Here is a 19,478-nt window from a genome sequence, read left to right as displayed (position 1 = left end):
AGCTGCAAGGCCGGTACTAACAGGGTCGCCGTCTAAGGTGCACAGATGTGCATTAATTTACAGAAAGTAGAATTCTCAGCTTGCTATCCTCAAGGTTTCACCTTGCTATTTCTAGAAAGTTCAGCGAAGTGCCTTCCCTGTCCCCTGCATAGTCCTCGCGCGTCCTTGAATGCCTGCCCTCCTTCACTCACGTCTTTCTTTGGCCCTACACCTCCCGGAAGGTGGGGTGTTCCCGTGACCATTAGTCTCTGCCTGCCATGAGAAAGTCCAATGTCCCTTCCGAGTGTGGACCCCACCCCCCATGCACTCCAGGCTGCCCAGGCTCCCAGAGGTTCTGGGGTTCCTACTGCTCTTCCTGTTCTAGAGTGTTAAGGGGGAAACGCCTTGCTAATCCCATGTGTCACATGTTTCCCCACACAAGGCTCATTAGGCCTGCCTTCCAGAAAAGCCCCACGTGGGACTGTCCTCTTCACTTAGGACCCAGAGGCGGGTTCATTCCACATCAGAGACCAGACCACAGGCTGCTCCCTGCGCATTTCATTTTCTGCTGGGTGGCTCTCTGCAAACATTTCCCCTTTATGCAAATGTCCTTCTGTAATTAGGATTGCATATTATCCTGTTTGAGGGTCCTTATGTCTTTATTTGAGTCACCAAAAAAGCTGATGATGTAGGTATAACTATTGTTTTTATTTTATAGCAAAAAACGTCAATACAGCAATGGTTGAATGACTTGGCTCAAACCACACAGGTGGCAAATAGTCCTCTGGCCTTAAATATTATGCAAATTGCACACGCAACTCTGAATGAACACTCCTTTAGGAATTATCTCGATTCCTAAAATGGGCAAAATTTGTAGTAAACTGGGAGGCCGGCCAAACGTTCTAGATTACAGAGAGTGATGTAAAAGACTGTCCTGGTGGTAGGTGCACAAGAGCAAGGTGTTACTGAGAAGGTAAGCCCCTCCAGAGGGACGCTTGAGTCCTGACTGTACTGAATTCAAGCTCCATGTTTCCCCTGGAAGGACTGTCCACCTCTGGGCATGAGTCAGGTCAAATGTGCACCTGCACAGAGCTGAGCCAACTCCACAAGCTGCCCATTGTAGCCCTTTCACTGCAGAAGCAAATTTAGGCATCACTCTCCTAACCTGAAAACTTGGGCCCGCATCAGTGCAGCAAAATGACCCAAAACACAGCTCCACCACGTAAGATCTGCTCAGCCACGAGCAAGTTACTAAACACTTCCTCTTCTTTAGAATGGGTCACGTCATGGGGTCCTCATCACAGATTTGATAGGAAAATGAAATACCAAGAGTCAAGTGTCCAGAGCAATATGTGGTCTGTGGTAAAGGCCCTTCATGTATGGTTTAAACAGATTCATGTAATAGACTGCTGCTGACATATGCCTTGAGGATGGGGAGTAAGAACAAGTTTCAGGCCACAACTGTATTTTATTTCTATAACTTTGGAACCTACCAAATGGCAGACCACACCCACATATTCTTACTATTCAATTGTCATTTGCTCTTGGCAAAATACTTCTTTCCCCATATAAAGAAAATGTGCAGAACTGGATCTCAAATATGCAACTCTTGCAAAATAGCATTGTGAAGAAAGGAAAGTAAATTAATCAGATGCAAGGTGATTAAATCTCTCTGAAATGTCATGAAAGAGAGGGGAAGAAAGAAAGAGAAAAAGAGCGGGAGGGAGGGAGAGAGGAAGGAAGGAAGTAGAAAGGAGAAAGAGAAAAAATCTGGGCAAAGAGAACAGAGGTTTGTAGAACCCCATTTTTAGCCAAATCCTAAATACCACTCCATAACATCATGGAATGCCTTGGGTCTCTTTAAATGGACCCTCTGTTTAGCTACATGATTCATTATCACATGAAGACTCTCAAATACATTTATATGTAATTTGCTTTTGCCTGATTTTATTAAAAGAAGAAACCCTGAGTGAGTTTCTTTTAACATTTGCATAATAAAAGTATTAATTTCCATTTAAAGGTCAATTCTCGATGTACATTCACCTACTTTAAATGATCTTGGTGAGCCAATATCCCTGAGAAGTCTTCTCATGGAAGAATTGAAGTAGTTTTTCTGCTAAGTTATCGGAACATGGTCCTTGTTTGGATATAACCTGAAGTACATGGTAGAGATTTTAGGATGTTACTATTTTAGGAAATAAATGAATGCATTGGCCTATCGCCCACATTCCATTTTATTTGGAAAATTATATGCCGGAGGCCAGGAGGCATATTTTTCTTAGTAAATAGTTGGGCAATGTCATGATGTTAACTGCATGGAAAGAAAGACAAGGGGGTGTCTTCCTTCCAGGGGAAGTAAAATTTCTGGGAAGTATGTATTTCATAGTCTTTTTCCATTTTTTACTTCTTTAATATTTTTTTTAATAACTGTCTGTTTAAACTGAAATTGTTTAGATTACATCGGATCTGCTTCCTTGCAGTTTTGATATTTCCTTCTCAGAAATTCGAAGTTTTTCAGCTAAAGTTCAGGTCCTGGCTTAAACTGCATACTTCTGGTTTTCCCACATTTTATTTCAGATGTTGAGCCAAGCTCAAATTAGATTCATATTTTCTGTTCTTTAAAAAACACCCCACAAACTCTGTATGGTTATAGATTATGTCTGTTCAGAAAAGTTGGGGGAGACTAAAAAAGATAAGTCTTATTAATGTGAAGTTCATAATTTAGCCTCCAAAGCTCTCTTACTGCCATATAATAAAGTAAAAATAAAATGAATCAAGGCTAAGATGTGGATAAAGGGGATTTATTTCAATAAGGAAGAACTCAAAAGAAAACATGGCTTCTAGCAAAATTACCATTGTGCATTATAGACCCATTATTGCTGAATATTCAATGTGTTTGACCAACCTTCAGTAGCACATAAAGCAAAGAAAGGCTTGTACAATCCTTTTATGAAATATTAAGGAAATGAAAGCATAATTCTATTTAATAATTATCTTCTTCAAGAAAATAACTTGGAAGCATTCAAACTGCTTTATCCAACAAGCAATGCTTTCTTTGATCTCAGTGTTTTTTTTTGTTTTTTTTTTTGCTTTCCCAAGCACTTTTTTAAATTGAAGTACTGTTGTGTTAATTTCAGGTTTAAAGCAAAGTGATTCATGTACACACACACACAGACATACACACATGTATTCTCTTTTCAATTCTTTTCCCTTCTAGGCTATTACAAAATGCTGAGGGGAATTCCCGTGCTGTGCAGAAGCTGCTTGTCGGCTCTCTACTTTCTACACAGTAATGCGTTTACTCGTTCTTGCGCCTTGACCTGTGCTCATGTGAGTTGCATGACGCTTTCCATGCAATTGCCTCACCATGTTTGTTCCTCGAGCGTGATCATCCCTTGTCTCATTTTAAACATGAGCTGCCGGAGGCCAAATGGTTAAGCTTACACACTAACACACCGGAGCACATGTTAATCCCTAATATCCTGTGATGTGGGCAACGGTGGTGAGTGGTACAGGTGGGATTTGAAGTCATGACCTGGGAGGTCGTGAGTTTCTCGCTGCATAGACTTCTTTCTGCTGGTTGGTCTTTAAACCATGTAATCTATTGACAGTTGTCTGTATTAGTGGAAAGAAGCTAAAACAAAAGCTAAAAAGAGCTAGAAAAAGAAGCTAAAACTGAGTAACTAACACAACCCATACTCATCCTGGAGTGTCAAAATTTGCAAACATAAAATTGCAAAGTGTGTGTGCATGCAGTTTTATTTTTCTAAAGTTGTTTACTAACGTGTTAGTGTTTCCTCTACTTGTATTCATCTGTATTTACAGTGTGCGTGTGTGTGTCTGTTAGGTGCTCAGTCATGTCCAGCTCTTTTATGACCCCATGGACCGTAGCCCACCAGGCTCCTCTATCCACAGAATTTCCTAGGTAAGAATACTGGAGTGGGTTGCCATTCCCTTCTCCAAGAAATCTTCCCAACCCAGGGATTGAACCTAGGTCTCCTGCACTGCAGGGAAGCCCCTATTTAAGGTAATAAGTACCTATTCGTACATCCTCCACACCAAGCACCATATTAGATATAGGAACGAAAAAAAGAAAAAAAAAAAACAAACATTAGTACCAGGACTTGAGGAACTCATGGAATATTTAACACAGACAGATCATAAAATCCATGAATTTATACCAGAAATTACTCTAGCTTAGTCACTTAGTCATGCCCGACTCTCTGTAACCCCATGGACTGTCACCCACCAGGTTCCTCTATCCATGGAATTCTCCAGGAAAGAATACTGAAGTCGGTTGCCATGTAATTACTCTGGTAGATTTATAGAAAAAAAAAAAAAACAAAAACACTGTAGAAACACCAATGAGGAAATAATCCAGATGGTTCTAGAGGGGAAGGAGTTTAAACAATACACAGAGAAGATCTTTAAAGTGGGCATGGAAGAGTGGAGTGTATTCTATGCATTCTAGAATCATAAAATACTACTGCTAAAGATTTTTGCAATTTTTAACTTTAATTACCTCATTTCAAAGGTGAAGAAACTGAGATGAGCTATTATGTGTTTTGCTGAAAGGCTCTAAATATAAAGGCAATGAAAGTAAGAATCCAGGTGACTAGATTTCCAGATTACTGGACCTTCTTTTTCCTCTGGCTGCACCGCATGGCATGTGGGATCTCAGTTCCCTGATCAGGAATTGAACCTGCACACCCTGGAAGCATGGAGTCTTAACCACTGGACTTCCAGAGAAGTCCCTTGGATTTTCTGCTTTAGACGGTGGCCCCTAATCAGTGACCTTCTTCACAAATCCCACCTCATGTCCAGTTCAGACCAATTAATATAGATTCATTATTGAACAGGAAAATATTTGAACTAAACTCTCTATTTAAGGAGGCAGGGACTCAAGCAAAAAGTCTAGAATTGATAGTGTTAGCCATTGTTCCAAGATACGCCTTCTTATTTACTTCATTGCTAGGGAATGTGATACTGTTTATTATGGTAAATAAATGGGCGGACCCTGGGACAATGGCTGAAAGCATTGCTTCTGGATGATATTATCTAGACACTTAGTCTGGCGCATGAAGAAGCATAACACCCTTTACCTTTTGGACTGAATGCCAGAAACCCTTAAATGACAAGTGTTATTTATGATTTAAGACATCCCTGGAAACCCATAACCATCTGACTCCCACTTGCCAGGGTCTGGCAACTTTGAATTGGGCCTCTTGCCATTTCTGACAGATGGCCAGAAATCGTATAAGTAGCCAAGATGCCATATATGTGCACTGATTGTGAAAATTTGGGGTTGAGCCTCAGCTTAATCGCCACACGGCTTCCAATGCTAACTTCCACAAACATGATGTGCCAGGGAAAAATGGCTCTCCACTAGAAAGAGACGCATAAAATCTTCCGCTGCCTTGCGGGTCTCTTTATGGAGAGTCCTGTTCATTTTTAAAGCTACGGAAAATTGCACTGTGAGTGTAGACCTCCACATATTTTAAGCATATGCTCTTATTTGGAAGTATCATACTCCCATCACAGCCAGACAACAAATCTGGCACTCACGGATGGAGTGCAGCCACGCGATGCTCTGGGACAGAGTGAACACAACATTGATATCGTTTAGATTTAATGGTTCTTATAAGAAGTAGAAATTATTGCAATATTTGAAGGTTAAGATCCAGTTGATGGCATTATTGATTAAATATGTACGTAGGTTTTAACAAATTAACAAAATGAAGAAATGGCTTATCACATTATTTGAGCCATTTGAAATAAGGCAATTTATTTGGCCATATGGTGATCAAATGGCAATTATTAACTGCTCATTAATCAGCTGTTATAATAGCATAAATATAACCATAAACGATCGATTTGGTTAGCTGTAGAGTCTGTGTTTCTTCATTATATCACTGAAACAGTCTTTTTAAAGAAGCCAGAAATTGAGCTCAGTTTTATTCTCACTTTCAATGTAACTAATATGAATATAATTAGTCTGTTAATTAAATTCTGATCTATTTATTAGTATCAGCGAATCCACTGTAACATATAGCAATCCTATAATGCATACAGGGATCATTTTAATGCATGCCAAATTACATATCTGTATCCTGAAAGCTGTCAAATTTTAAAATGTTCTTTTGGATTTTATTAAGTGCAATTTTTTTTTTCCTTTCAATCATTGGTGAAATATGACTCAACATTTCAATGATTATTCTGACGCAGAGCACAACAAAACATCTTTATTTTCCCCCACTTAATTCTAGCTCATTGCTTATGATTAAATGATGATCTTAATGTTAAAATGTTTGAAAATGTTAGGGGATCAGATAGGAAATAAAATTTAGAGTCTTTTATGCTTTCGCATTAAACAAAAACGATAAAGGTTTATGATGCACAGTACCGGGGCCTCTTGTGGAATAATATGCAGTAAATGCCGAGAATCACTCATACTTTCTGTAAAAATTACCATGCACCAGAGAAGATAACCATACTAATTGATCTCCCCCTTCAGGGAAATGAAGTGGGGAGGATGATCCTCAGGACTATTTCCTTGTCTTCCAAATGCAAGGAGAGTAATCATCACCCAACTCCTCATTCTTTCCCCAGTTTGAAAAATAATGTGTTGGGGGAGGTCTGGACTCCTCTGAAATTAAATGATATCTACTAATCTCTCTTCCTACCCACCTGCCCTTCAAGAGGAGACATTCCTTGATTGGTTATTGGAGGATCATGGCAATTCAAATGCAAATAGAGATCCTCTTTTGCACTTGAACTTACAATGACCCACTTCAGAGTTCTTAATAAATAGGTCCTGATGTAAATCATTACAACCCAACAAAAGAAAGCAGAGACGATCTAGATTTTCGTACATATCTCAAATCTTGACAAAGATATAAAAGTTCAGTCTCCCACTAGCTGGATGGGGCAGGGTTAGAGAGTGTGTTTAATTTTTCACTCTTCTTGACTTTGGTTTAGTAGTAGCTAAACTGGAAGGGAGCTTGGAGGAAAGGAATTTTACATTTGTTTTTCTACTGGTGTGTTTCGATAACTCACTCCCTGCATCTACTGTGGAGTATAACACAACAGACATGAAAAGAAATTTGAAGATTGACAGGGTTCTTTTGAGAGGAAATATGTACTTTACCACAAGAGATATGTATAATGTTACTATATGTATTAATACTGATTATATTACAAATATCATTATATATAATTTTGTTGTTGTTGTTCACTCACTCGGTCGTGTCTGACTTTTTGCAGCCCCATGGACCGCAGCACGCCAGGCTTCCCTGCCCATCACCAACTCCCGGAGCTTGCTCACACTCATGTCCATCGAGTCGGTGATGCCATCCTACCATCTCATCCTCTGTCACCCCCTTCTCCTCCCACCTTCAATCTTTCCAGCATCCGGCTCTTTTCCAGTGAGTCAGTTCTTTGCATCAGGTGGCCAAAGTATTGGAGATTCAGATTCAGCATCAGTCCTTCCAATGAATACTCTGGGCTGATGTCCTTTAGGATGGACTGGTTGGATCTCTTTGCAGTCCAAGGGACTCTCAAGAGTCTTCTCTAGCAGCACAATTAGAATTCTTTGCTGCTCAGTCTTCTTTATGGTCCAACTCTCACATCCATACACGACTGATCTAATATATTCTCTGTAGTTGGGTAATTTTACTGCTTTGGGGTATAAAGACATAAAGGGCATAGAAGTACCGATAAAGTTTTAAATCCAGTCAAAGAAACAAAGTGTATTTCCTAATAAATTTGGAGACACAGTTGATGGTATATCCCTGTGGGAAAGTTATTACACAAAAATAAAATGAGAGAAACATAAAAAGAACTATCATGCTAGACCACTATGATGCTGTGCCATATCTTATGACAGTTTTCAAGTGGACTATCTTGGTCTAGCTGCCTTCCAGACAAATGAGAGAATGAAGCCCCTCTATTAGATGCTGGATAAAATGGAAAAGAAGAAAATGGTTAATAGGAACATCTGTTCATTTCCAGATGATCTCTTGTATCTAAACTTGTTTCCTTTCCTTACAGAGAAAAGGAATAAAAGTCAGGAGTTTGAAGGGTCATGGTTTATAGCAGCACAACTAATAACACAGCTATAAGCCTACATACAGAGTTTGTGTGATGTTATATCAGAATAAAAAGATAAAATGGAGTGTTAAGTGATGGTCTTTAAAAAATCAGTTTATTGCAGCGTGTAACCCTCACACTCACTAACACGACGAGAACGCCACATAGTTGTTGTTGTTGTTTGGTTTTGTTTTTATTGTTTAAGTCAGCTTTCTGGGGAGAACCATAGTTAATATGACTTACACCTCCTATCTTCGGTATTCGGAAATGTTAGTTTTTTTGAAATCACAGCATTGACTTTTCATATGATCAGTTTTATTTGAATCCATTCTATCAAAGGGCATTCCCAAATTCTGGCTAATGACGTCACTACTGCTGATACCCGACTGGCCACTGAATGCTGCCCATGGTCTCTGATCTTTGTTTCCTGAATTCCAAGGTCACAAGTCACATTTCCTGAGGACAATAAAACTGATGTCTTTCTGCTTCTTCCCCTGCAGTCTGCTGCTGCTGCTGCTGATAAGTTGCTGCAGTCGTGTCCAACTCTGTGCAACCCCATAGATGGCAGCCCACCAGGCTCCCCCAACCCTGGGATTCTCCAGGCAAAAACCCTGGAGCGGGTTGCCATTCCCTTCTCCAATGCATGAAAGTGAAAAGTGAAAGTAAAGTCGCTCAGGCATGTCTGACTCTTTGTGACCCCATGGACTGCAGCCCACCAGGCTCCTCTGTCCCTGGGATTTTCCAGGCAAGAGTGCTAGGGTCTACTCTTTCACAATCAGCAGAGTATCTTTCTAAACCAAAATGGAACCTGTCGCTTCACTAACTTTGGCTGCCCCTACCTTCCCCCAGGCTCAAAAGCAAAGCCTTGACTTCTCGGTGTATGAATGGGAAGCTTTCAAGGCTGCCTCTGATCACCGCCTCCAGGCCCCTCCTTGGCCATTCTCTCCCATAAAACGTAGGACTCCAACCACGTCAAATTCCTTCCTGTTGCCAATGAAAATGCTACTCTTGATAATTTTATGTTTTAATCACACACAAACAATGTTAAGCCTGGAATAAAAACTATTTCCTTACTGGTAAACTTTTTTTTTCCCCCTGCTAGCTTCCTAAGTTCAGTTCAGTTGCTCAGTCATGTCCGACTCTTTGTGACCCCAGGGACTGCAGCACACCAGGCTTCCCTGTCCATCACCAACTTCCGGAGCTTACTCAAACTCATGTCCATGGAGTCGCTGATGCCATCCAACCATCTCACCCTCTGTCGTCCCCTTCTCCTCCTGTCTTCCCTAAGTTAGGAAAGCCTTTAGACTGTTGACGTGAATGTATTACATAAGATTGATGTTATTATGAACCTCCAAGGAGATGATCTTTGATGCAAAATGCTTGTGATGTTCCCACAGTGTATTCCCGTGTTTCTTAATATGCGTCCACATTAAGAAACAAACTAGCAGGCCCTCTGAATCACAGCGATATTTTTACTCGACTCTAAACAGAAAGGCAAGTGGAGGGAAGCTGCAAAAATCTTGAGAGGAGAACAAGCCCCTGTTCCCATCTCATGCCTCTTACTCCTTGGAGGAAATGGCGGCCCGCTCCAGTGCTCTTGCCTGGAGAGACCCATGGACAGAGGAGCCTGGTGGGTTACAGTCCGTGGGGTCACGAGGTCAGCTGTGACTGAAGCGTTTTGGCACACACCCACTCATGCTTCATGGCTGTACCAGGCAGGCCTGCCTCTGTTGCCTCAACAAAACACCAAGAAAGGCAATCAAAGTTTAAAACGAGAGCATGAGTGCATCCAAGATTTTTAACGAGGAGGGCACAGGTATATCAGTTAAATATCTTCTTCTATTCTCCTAAACTCAGGAGATGAGTGATATCAGATCTTCTCTGAGAATGAAAGTTACATGAGGTGGGACCTCTCCCTGAAGATTCACCATGTGAGTGAAGTGAAAGTCGTTCAGTCGTGTCCTACTCTTTGCGACCCCATGGACTACACCGTCCATGGAGTTCTCCAGGCCAGAACACTGGAGTGGGTAGCCGTTCCCTTCTCCAGGGGATCTTCCCAACCCAGGGATCCAACCCAGTTCTCCCACATTGCAGGCGAATTCTTTACCAGGTGAGCCACCAGGGAAGCCCAAGAACACTGGAGTGGGTAGCCTATCCCTTCTCCAGTGGATCTTCCTGACCCAGGAATCTAACCAGGGTCTCCTGCATTGCAGGCGGATTCTTTACCAGCTGAGCCACCAGGGAAGCCGGTAGATCACCATGTCCTTGTTTAGCTCCCCAGCATCTTTTCTACTCTGTGTCAGGCCTTATCTTCCCTAATCATCACCAGTATTTCCTGTTGATTGGTTAGGACTCACTCATCAGCATTGTTAATGTTCTAGAGATTCACATCACATTGGGATTGACTCAGGTCACTGATGGTCTGTAAGTTTTAAATATCATGAATTTGAGGGACTTCCCTAACAATGCACTGGTTAAGACTTCATGCTTCCACTTCAGGAGGCACAGGTTCACTCCCTGGTTGGGCGATTAAGATCCCACTGGCTGCACAGTGCGGCCAAAAAAAAAAAAAAAATCGCTAGGTATTGGACTTCCCTGATAGCTCAGCTGGTAAAGAGTCCACCTGCAACGCACGAGACCCCAGTTAGATTCCTGGGTCAGGACGATCTTCTGGAGAAGAGATAGGCTGTCCATTCCAGTATTCTTGGGTTTCCCTTGTGGCTCATCTGGTAAAGAATCCACCTGCAATGCGGGAGACCTGGGCTGGATCCCTGGGTTGGCAAGATCCCCTGGAGATGAGAAAGGCTGCCCACTCCAGTATTGTGGCCTGGAGAATCCCATGGACTGTATAGTCTATGGGGTCGCAGAGAGTCTACATGACTGAGCCACTTTCACTTTCATCATGAATTTTGGTCCTTTGAAAATATTTATTTTCACTACTGTATGATTCCATCCTTTTTTTTTTTTTTTTGGCTTGGCTTTACTTTCCCCTGAGTATTAACACCACCACCACCCCATGTATTTTTTCTTATTTTATCACTTTGGTTGAAATACATTTGCTTATGTGAGTTAGATCTTGAACATTCTCAGCATGATGAATTTTTTGTTGTGCTTTGTTGCTGCTTTCTTGAATCCTCTGCAAAAGTGTAAGTCACTTTGTACTCCTGAGTTTACTAATTATTCACTACACTGCTTAATGGGACTATCATTCCAAATTTTATCATATATCTGTACAGTAATAAAGCTCTTTATAGACAACCAAGGCACAACAGTACAAAGCAATGATCAATTCAGTTGCTGCTTTCACTTCATCCAAATTTTTTATGTATCAAGAATGTATATATACTTGGTTCCTTATTGCTTTTTAATAGTTCTTTCAAAAAAACCATTTAGCACCATGAGTCCTGTTTGAATTTTATTTCTTCTTTTCATTGGTTGCTGTGTCCTGTGCCACCTGTAATTATGCTAGGAGCAAAATTTCTTAAAGTTAGTGTTTTTTTAAAATTCAGGTTTGGGGAAAACCCTGGTGTCCTTGGCATGTGTTGCTGTGAGATCTGGCAGAAGTCAGCTGCATATGTAATCAATTTTTAATAAATGCCTTTTGAAAATAAATATGAGTACATTAAGTTTAATCTACTGTACCTTCCACACACTAGATATTTCTATTTAATGAGATCTTTTGAATTGCACTCACTCCCAACGTTAAACAATGTTTGCTTCTTTTATCATCGCCTTGACATTCATTGGACGATATGATGGCAAATAGACCCTTCTCTCAGAATCTGCTGTAATCTCTGTATGAACTTCAGAATCAATAAATTAAGAAATGCCTTCAATTTTACGTAGTGTCTTACTGATACACCTGCAGGTTTAAAATGGAGAGTGGGTTTCCAGCTGCTCTGTCTTCCCCTTCTGTCCGGCTCTGCTCCTCACTCCACAGCTGCCACACTCTGTCCCATCTGTTTGTCCCTGGTGGACACTGATGCCCCACGTGCCATCTGATAACTCATCCGCTTGCACGGAAAACGTACATAAAGGAATGTGTGGACGGACACATTTGGAATGGATATTTACATGCACATGCATTTATCCTTCATTAACATATTTTTAAGTGTGAAAAACAACATACTCTCTTTAAGGTTGAATTAAAAGCAAAAATGGCTTTGTGTTTTATTTTGTATTAGTTCTGGTTTTATATATATATTTATTTATTTATTAGTTCCAGCTATTTTTACTGGAGAATAATTGCCTTGCAATGCTGTATTAGTTTCTGCCATACCACAACGTGAGTCAGCTCTGTGTATACATGTATCCCCCGCCTTGAGTCTCCCTCCCCCATCCCACGCCTCTAGGGCACCACAGAGCACAAGCTGAGTTTTTCTGTGCTACACGGCAGGTTCCCACTAGCTCTCTACTGTACACAGGGTGGTGCACATGTGTGCCAATCCTATCCCGACTCCTCTCACCCTCCCCGTCCTCCCTCCCGGTGTCCACTCCCCCATTCTCTGCTTCTGCGTCAGTCTCCATTCCTGCCCTGCAAACAGGCTCTTCTGCACCATCTTTCTAGATTCCGTTCATACGTGTGGATGTATGATTGGCTTTATGTATTCATACTTCTTCCGGCAGTAGGAAGAACCCATATGCTGAGAATTAAACTGCAGAAACAGGCTGAAGTAGTCCTGCGTTTAATCTTCTTTCCAAGAAGCACTGGGGGTGAAGGAAGTGCAAGGAGGAAGCGGAGTCACAGGGCAGAGCCAGAGACACCTAAGGAGCTTTCCAGGAAAAAAGCAACATTTTGCTTTATTATTTAAGGAAGCAAAGGCAACACTTAAGTCTTCTGAGTGTAATAAAATGCCCACATAATACTCATAGCTGCTGTTTCTTGGGCTATGAGTCCTGTCATGCACTCCTTAGTATCACCATCGTGTTACCCCTGTTTTACAGATGGGACAACTCAAGCCTGAAGAGTTTTCATGATTTGCAAATGTAGTACATCAAACACATCACATAAAGGGCATGTCTGAGAACCCACGCCTGTATAACCAGTCTCAGAGACTATTTAGGTCCTTTCAGTCATGACACCTGCTTAATAATTGTATTTAAATCTTTGAGGCTAGCCTCATCCATTGTGATTTTCCAAAATGCACATTTTTGACCCGTTTAGACTCTCTTTAGTCATTATTCATTTACCTGATATCTGCCCAGCGCTGTGCTGGGTCTGGAAAGTATCTTCTCTATTTAATTCTCACATAAGAAAACGCTAAGCTTAACGTTTGACGGCCAAAAATTCCTCCTCTTTCAATATTTTCTGAAATATAGCAATAAAGGATAATGGATATGAGCTGAGAACATTCTGAATATTTATGACATAGTCTGAAGAGAGTACATTTTACATTCCTAGGTTGTCCAATTGAGATGCCATAAATCACAATTATATCAAATATTTTAACCGTAAAAGGGATCTATTTGTGTCTTTAAGAAGGTAGCTTGTTTCTCTTAATAGAATGATCCTGACAATTTTATTATGTGTTAGTTACATAGATGAATCTTCTTTTCCTTTTGCTGCTAATAAAGTGCTTTTAGAACTAAATTACTTCAATTCGGGTGTAATGAATGAGGGCATTAGACACAATCCTGTGAAATGTTAATCACGACTGCAAGTCACTTATTTTTACCTAGGCATTATCTCGTAAATTGTGGAATTGGGCACTGGCTACTAAGTTTCGCTATATTTCTCACTGTAAGCCCATAATAAGTCAATGTGTTACACTAAATTAAATGACAAAAAATTGAATCCAAGAATCTCCTCCATCAACGGTTTTATAATTTAATTCCAATTGATACCCTGCCTATCCCCAGACTTTTTAAATTTTTTATTTATTGAAGTATAGTTGATCTGCAACACTGGGTCAGTTTCAAGTGTACAGCAAAGTGATTCACACACACACATACACACATACACACATATATATATCAGATTCTTTTTCTGTATAAGTTATTACACAATATTGAGTATAGTTCCTTGGGCTACACTGTAGGACCTTACTGCTTATCAGTTTTATATAGAGAAGTGTGTATCTGTGCATCCCAAGCTCCTAGTATGTCCCTTTTCTCGCCTTTCCCCTCTGGTAGCTGTAAGCTCGCTTTCTTATGACAGTGAGTGTGCGACTTGGAATGTGGATCCCATTTCAGTGAAGGAAATAGACATGCTCTCAGTAATTTTTGTACAGACCGAGATTTAGAAAGACGCCTCTTTCAAACCTGTGGCAAGTGCTCCTGGAGGATGGGTTCCATGGTGGTCTTCTGGGAATGACTGGCAGACACTGGTTTATCGGGGGAGCTACTTCTAACAATCAGCAAGGAGGGGATCAGGAGGCTGTGACTATAGCCACTGAGTCTGAGGAGACGTGGACTTGGCGTGATGTGGAATTAGGCAGAAACAGCCCCTCCACAGCGGCTCAGACCCGACGCTGTCTGAACACTGCTGCTAACATCCCAGGACCACCCGAGGACCCAGACGCTAGGTCCTGACTGGCCCACACTGAGCACCGGCATGTCCCTCAGCACCCTGAGAGCTGAGGCTGAGTTGGCACCTCCTCAGCTCGCCAACAGGAAACAGCCAAAGTCGTCAGAAAACTGACTTCAGCCTCTGGATGCATCGAGGGGAGGAATCTAATTTTCACTGCAAATCTTGCTTGTAAGCGGAACTGGGGAGTGTTCTATTTTAAATTTTTGTATTCTGCCCAAGAGGCAGATACACAGAAGGAGACTGGATACTAATTCAGCACGTCCATCAAAGATCCTAGCAGGTAGTGAATGATATCATTTCTCAGCATGCTCAGTCGCTAAGGTGTGTCCAACTCGTTGCGACCCCATGGACTGTAGGCCACCAGGCTCCTCTGTCCACGGGATTCTCCAGGCAAGAATCCTGGAATGGGTTGCCATTTCCTCCTCCAGCGGATCTTCCTGACCCACGGATAGAACCCACGTCTCCTGTGTCTCCTGCATTGCCAGGCACATTCTTGACCACTGAGCCACCTGGAAAACCCATCATTTTTCAGTAACAATAATTAGAATAAAGTGTTGTCACCAAGAACAAGAGAAATTGTGTTACAAAGGAGCAGACTACTTCTGTGAAGTAGTCTCTGAAAGTAGCTGCTGCTGCTGCTAAGTCGCTTCAGTCGTGTCCGACTCTGTGCGACCCCAGAGACGGCAGCCCACCAGGCTCCCCCATCCCTGGGGTTGTCCAGGCAAGAACACTGGAGTGGGTTGCATTTCCTTCTCCAATGCATGAAAATGAAAAGTGAAAGTGAAGTCGCTCAGTCATGCCCAACTCTTAGCGACTACATGGACTGCAGCCTACAGGGATCCTCTGTCCATGGGATTTTCCAGGCAAGAGTACTGGAGTAGGGTGCCATTGCCTTCTCTGCTGAAAGTAGCTAATAGTTTTCAAATCACTATATATGATTTGAAGAATGCTTGCTTGCCTATAGTATTATGCTATTCAAACAAGCTGGAGTTGAAATAAGAGCCTGATAACTCACTTTATTATTTTTTTCTATAAGACTTCAGTTACAGAATAGAAGTAAGTTTTCATTTAACTACAAACACTGCTACTATCTTGTTACCAGGTTTCTTTCTATCTCTGCACTCTTCCCCCAAGTTACATCATCCAGTCCTCTTGTTTTACTTTTATTTATTTGTTTATTTTTTGATGTGGACCATTTTTAAAGTCTTTATTGAATTTGTTACAATATTGCTGCTTCTTCTTCTTTTTTTTTTTTTTTTTTTTGCCACAAGGCATGTGAGATCATAGCTCCTCAACCAGGAATCAAACCTGTAGCCCCTGTATTGAAAGGGGGAATTCTAACCACTGGACTGCCACAGTCGTCCCATATTGCCTTAAGTAACATTTCCCTATTTTGATTCCAAAATGAATACTCCAGCCCAAGTCTCGCCTCTGCAGGTCAGCTTTGCAGGCTTCGATTCACACTTAGCATCTCCCTGCAGTGTCTCAAGCCCGCCCCGGGTGTAAGACAGGCTCAGGGATGTACATGGACCTCGGGGAATATTGCTAATATTCTATAATAACTGCAAATGGAAAGTAACCTTTAAAATTGTGTAAAAATGCTTTCCTTTAATGGAGAAAACTATACAGCAATAAAAAAGAAACAAACTACTTATACACGCAGAAACATCAGTCAATCCAAAATCACTTTGCTGAAAGACAAAAACCAAACCAAACAGTGATGCACACACTATGATCTCATATACTATAAAATTCTAGAAATTAGCAACACACTTTTAATGATAGAAAGCAAATTGGTGGTTGCCTGAAGATGGTGAAGGTAGAGGGAAAGATCTTCCCGGCCCAGGGATTGAACCCAGGTCGCCTGCATTGCAGGCAGATTCTTTACTGTCTGAGTCCCCAGGGATACCCAGAAAGTGCCTACAGGGAGATACTGAAGGGGCTTGAAATACTTGGGGGGAAAAAGATGTTTATTATCTTATTTCGGTTATGGTTTAATGAGTGTGTATGCATGCGAAATAGACGACTCATTGGACAAGTGCCTGATGCTGCAAAAGATTGAGGCAGAAGGAGAAGAGAAGGCGTCAGAGGGTGAGATGGCTGGATGGCATCACCAAGGCAATGGACATGAACTTGGGCAAATTCTGGGAGATGGTGAAGGACAGGGAGGCCAGGCATGCTGCAATCCATGGGGTTGCAAAGAGTCAGACACGACCGGGAGACTGAACAACACCAATTACATGAGAAAACCTCCAGTTGTCACTTCAATATGTGCAGTTATTGTGTGTCAATTGTCCCTCGGTAAAACTGTTAAACCAGAATAAAAAGGAAAGAAATAACTGTCCATTTTCAAAGCAGAAGTGGGCTTCCACACAGGCATGGCTGACTCAAGCTCGAAATACCCACTGCCCATTTTTTCACTGAGACCTGGAAATAGTTCACTTCTATCAAAAACTGTTGTAATTCTGCTTTCCTGTGGAGAGGTACAGTGACAAAATCCCAAGAATAAAAAAAAGATCTCTACTGAACAATTTACACCAACATGCATCCTTGTAAGCACGCATATATACACACACCTGCCCGCCAGCCCTGCTTGGGTATGGAAGTTGTTCTCACTGTATGCATGGATTTAAAACCAAGCTATCTCCTAAGTTTTCTATTTCAAAATGTTTAAGCTGTGCCTTTAAAAATGTTGTAAGTACAAATGTATTCTATTTTAGGGGGAAAAGAACCCTCTGTGCAATAGCCTCACTGAGTTGTGAATTTCACAAGAGCTGTGATGTTCCACCTGCACATGTGTTTGCAAAGTGAAAGTGTTGGTCACTCAGTCATGTCCACCTCTTTGGGACCCCAGAGACTGTAGCTCACCGTGGTCCTCTGTCTCTGGAATTCTCCAGGCAAGAATACTGGAATGGGATGCCATACCCGGCTCCACAGGATCTTCTCCACCCAGAGACTGAGCCTGGATCTCCTGCACAGAAGGCAGATTCTTTACCATCTGAGCCCCCGGGGAAGCCCATGATGTTCCTCTCATTTTGAAACACTGTCGATACCTAAACAGAAGCAAATACCATGGTGTGTTAAAGTGTTAGTTGCTCAGTCGTGTCTGACTCTTCGCGACTCTGTGGACTGTAGCCCTCCGGGCTTCTCCATCCATGGGATTCCCCAAGCAAGAATATGGGAGTGGGCTGCCATTTCCTTCTCCAAAATGCCGTGGACTTACATATGAAATTAATATCTACTTGAGAGCACAAGGCTTTACAGGACTTCTGGGCCTCAGGCCCTCCGGTTAAAGTTCTGTCCTGTTCTGTCCTGGAGGGGCACATGTTTCCTGGCCTTAGAGGTTGAGTGGCCCCATTAGTCAGATTTCAGGAGCTCATTCTGCATGGCAAATGAGCTCAAAAATGCAGAGCTTTGCCACAGTAACTATTCATTGTCACAGCAGACAACAGGGGCTGCCAGGAGGCTCTGCGTCTTCACTTCTGTGACTCGGGTCTGCTCTCCGTGCTTTGCTTTTTTTTTTTTTAAATTTTTACTTTATTTTACTTTACAATACTGTACTGGTTTTGCCATACATTGTCTCTGTGCTTTTTATTCCAGGAATCGGGCTGTTGGAATGGCATTTTGGAGGATGATGGAGGACAGGGGCTAGGGCAGAAACGTGCTGCTGCTTCTAGAAGACTCTCCTGCTAAGTGCCTGTGTGCCAGGAGTGGAATTGCAGCCCACTCCCGCTTGTTACCCAAAACAAGTCACCAAGAGTATATTGGGGAAGGGATGTGTGATGCTCTTGTAAGAAGAGGGAGTTGAAAGTTGGGAAGATATTGGGCTGGCCAATATACAATTCGATCTACCGCAGATGCTTTGGAGGAAAATTCTCAGAAGTCACATCATCATTTAGTATTCGTGGGATGTCAGTGGGACTCAGCCTACTGGTCCCCATTCCACAGATCAAGGAGCTGAGTCTCAAGTAGGTTAAGAGACTTGCCCAGTCCCAGGGTCTCCATCTTCATCTCCCAGCTCCATGATTCTTACATTCTTCCTAGCACACCATCGAGGAAATGGGAGACTCAGTTTTCCATTCCTTTTAGTACTTGGCACACTTGCTTGCTTATGATGTTTACTGATTATATTTTATGAAATACAGCTCCTTCATGGATTCATCAAATACTTACTGACAATTTGTCTTGAGTCAGGTGCTACGCTAGATGCTGAGACCATATCTGTGAATAAGACACACACACACTTTGCCTTTATTGAGCTTACATGAAAGGGGAAATAGTCCATTTTTAAAAATACATGATTTTACCACTTTTCTCATAATTTAAAATTTCCCAATGAATTTATGCTATACTGTCAGTCTATTTACCAAAGGTCAGGACTGGGCAAATTACATACCATTTTATCAAAGGAAGTGAAGAGATAGGGTAAGAAAAAATAGACTACAAGAGCTTTATGAAAAAGATCAAGCTTTCTGATCCATGGGATTCATCCTGCAGAGTCATTTGCCTAATCTGCACCTTTCCCCCCTGTCATTCCAGCCCATTTTCTGTGAACCTTTGAAGTTCTCATCTTTTCAGGAATAGGTGATTAGGATTTACTTTCAGATTCTTATGATTAAAATGGAAGATAAATGATCATGAAGTAGTCAAATGTTGGCTGGATTTGCCTAGAAATCTTGTAGTCATGTGTGGATGTGAAAGCTGGACCATAAAGAAGGCTAAGCACCAAGAATTGATGTTTTGAAATTGTGATGCTGGAGAAGACTCTTGGGAGTCTCTCAGATTGCATGGAGATTAAACCAGTCCATCCTAAAGGAAGTCAACCATGAATACTCATTGGAAGGACTGATGCTGAAGCTGAGACTCCAATACATTGACCACC

Source organism: Budorcas taxicolor, chromosome 16 (assembly GCF_023091745.1).
Source record: "Budorcas taxicolor isolate Tak-1 chromosome 16, Takin1.1, whole genome shotgun sequence".
Classification (NCBI taxonomy): domain Eukaryota; kingdom Metazoa; phylum Chordata; class Mammalia; order Artiodactyla; family Bovidae; genus Budorcas; species Budorcas taxicolor.
This window is presented reverse-complemented; position numbering follows the sequence as displayed.